General features: G+C 41.0%; 1 long non-coding RNA gene and 1 pseudogene across 1 annotated transcript in view; one reads left to right on the plus strand and one right to left on the minus strand.

Annotated features, from left to right (window-relative positions):
• Positions 1–178: 178 nt before the first annotated feature.
• LOC109462128 overlaps positions 179–2,801 on the minus strand; it is a 5,343-nt gene continuing 2,720 nt past the window's right edge. The window contains exons 2-3 of the long non-coding RNA XR_002139740.1: positions 514–792; positions 179–196 (exon numbers count right to left, since the gene is read on the minus strand). This is a non-coding gene — a long non-coding RNA (uncharacterized LOC109462128). The remainder of the gene's footprint in view (positions 197–513; positions 793–2,801) is intronic.
• LOC109462125 lies at positions 961–2,025 on the plus strand (annotated as a pseudogene).

Here is a 2,801-nt window from a genome sequence, read left to right on the forward strand (position 1 = left end):
AACTAGAAGGGTAACATTTGCATAGCAAATGCATAATGTTTACGTTTACATGTACCTATCTATTGCTTTGTTTATTACTCAAACACAGCGATAAATCCATTGCAATTCCAAACGACGAAATCAGATTATTCTGTTAAAAGCATATAAAATTGTAATTTCAGAATTTTTGGATGTCCTTACCTTCTTGCATTTTCCTCTTAATATGGAAGAAATGGTTTCGTTGGGCGTCGCAGGATTAATCCCAGGACAAGGCAGAGTGAAAGAAAACAACAACAACAAAAAAAAAAAACGTCGTAAGTTGAATGTATTGAAATAATTGAATCATTCGTGTTGAATTTAGTACAACGAATGTGCGGGACATAACATTTGGAGACTACAGACGGGATGCTCACCTTATATACGCGAATGCGACCTTATATCAGACGTTCTGCCAAAGTGCTATGCACAATACATCACGGGTTTCGCGCAAAGTGCAGTACGTTCTGCCGACGTGCTATATACTAGTAAACCAACCTAAGCTGAGCTGATCCGCCCAATCCGCCGACCCCCACAGTCTTGCCGACCTGGCGAACACGCACTCCGTCCCTTCCTTCACACGCGTGAAGTTCTGCAGCGAACTACTCGAACCGGCGTCGTAACACACGAGATCCAAGACCTGCCGCGTATATCTTTCCTCCGCGTCCCTTGGGATGTTCTCGTCTCCATGGTTACTCCGTTGCCTTGGAGACCGTGTGTTCTGGAGAGTTGACGTCATCGCTCCGTCTCGCGGGGACCGCAACAGAAAAATGGAAGCTGCAATCATAAATTATTATCTAACAAGGAAATTTTTTATATTTGTGACCATGGTAACTGGTGTTGGGTTACATAATATAGCAAGTTGCCAAAACTTCCCTGACCAATAGTCTACTATAGCGTCACTCTGGTAGAGACTACCCGGAAGTATTATCTCAATAAGCCTCCTCGCAGTTCCGACTGCGCATGTGCGCGCGCGATGCATTGTGGTCCGGGTCAAGGTTCAGTGTCACTTCGGATGTAAACAATGGCTGGCGTTCCAATCACGCCAGATGCAGAAACATCGCTGGATGACTTTAAACTTTGGCCAAAACGCCAGTTGCAGCCTTTTTTGCGAGCGAGGGGACTTCCGGTGACGGGTAGCGTCCATGAACTCAGGGCCCTAGCTTTTTCAGCCACAGTAATGCGCCATCCGTTGGTTCCGACTCCCGAGGAAGAACAACAAAAGAGGTGATTTTCCTTGTTCTTTGTACATGTCCACGTGTAAATAAGGGTTTCCATGTCTGTATTTGTGTAGTCCTTATAACCACCCTTCATCGTGTGCATGGGCGATTTTACTACGACTGTTTTGTACATAGAACTCTGGGCATTGTTTGAACATGTAAGGTTACTTGTCTAGAAAATGTAGTAACGAAGGGGACCTAACGAGTTCCAAATTCACCTACATAAATTATACTTGCATCCATTGTTGCATCTAATAAATATTTATACAGAATAGTCTAGAAATGAACCAGAACGGTCTTTCATTTAGGGACCAACGATATATTTCAAACTCATCTCCACATTGATTTGATCTCTATGATTGACACCATACTGTTTATTTTGTTAGATGCGAAGACTACAGATCACTTTTGACTGTGGATGGCAGACAACTCCCGACCCCTTTGTTGACCTGAAAAGTGGCTGGAAGAAAGAGGAAGAAGGGATGCAGCACTGGCCACCAACTATGTATGGGGGACATGGCAGAGTACCTTGTGGCTAATGGAGAGGTACAGCTGCAGAAGAGGCTAATGGGGGATTACAAGGATGGCAAAGCCTTTTCGTACTTTGATTCTGGCTTCATCAATGAAGTTTTGTATCATCCAATAAATGAGAATTCAAATGTTTGCTTTGTAAAATCAACCAGTGGCAGATCACAGAGAAAAAAATGATGAGGCACACCGAGTGTGGGTCGCACTCCAAAAATCAACTGGGAAAATCCGGACAGCGTACTGCAGCTGCTTTGCTGGGTAATATTGACAAATTATGTATTTTTTCTATAGGGCAAATAATCAGACAGTTCACAAAGTAGTAGGCCAACATAAGCTGCATGTATTGTATAACATCAATAGACATTTTATTACATGGCAAATAATTGAATGACTTACAAAGTAGTGGACTAACTAACTAGCATGTATTGTGTAGCATATAGTGCGAAAACACCAATAAACATTTGAATCAAGCACTTTTAGAAATCTTTTTTTTTTTCATTTGCAAGTGCATGTTGGACCATTTTAAGTTCCAGCTAGGACAATGGCACTAGTACTTAAATATGCACTAGTACTATACTATACTTGTTGCAATTAGTCCTACAGAATATTGTAATGGCACTTGTATTTTTTCATGTTCAGTTGATAATATAATCCAAACTCAGTCAGGACAAATGTTTAATAGTACTCAAAATATTTTTTTTTACAGTTTAGGATCCACATGCAACCATGTTGCAGGTGTCCTGTTCAAGATGGACCACGCATGGGCAACCGGGGTCACAAACAAGTCCTGTACATCAAAACCAGCAGAATGGACCAAGCCCAGGAAGAACGCAAACACCGACGCACGGAAGATCAAGGACATGGAGTGAAATGAAATAGATAAAAATGTAGAAATATAGAAATGTATACCGCCACTACATAGTATATTACATTCATAATTACATTGTATGATAGTATTGATTACATAAAAATGGAACAAACATATTAATAATGTATATGTAGTACATACATTGCAAAAATAATGTGCCCATGTACATC

The sequence above is a fragment of the Branchiostoma belcheri genome, unplaced genomic scaffold (genome assembly GCF_001625305.1).
Source record: "Branchiostoma belcheri isolate BF01 breed outbred unplaced genomic scaffold, Haploidv18h27 scaffold991, whole genome shotgun sequence".
In the NCBI taxonomy this organism is placed as follows: domain Eukaryota; kingdom Metazoa; phylum Chordata; class Leptocardii; order Amphioxiformes; family Branchiostomatidae; genus Branchiostoma; species Branchiostoma belcheri.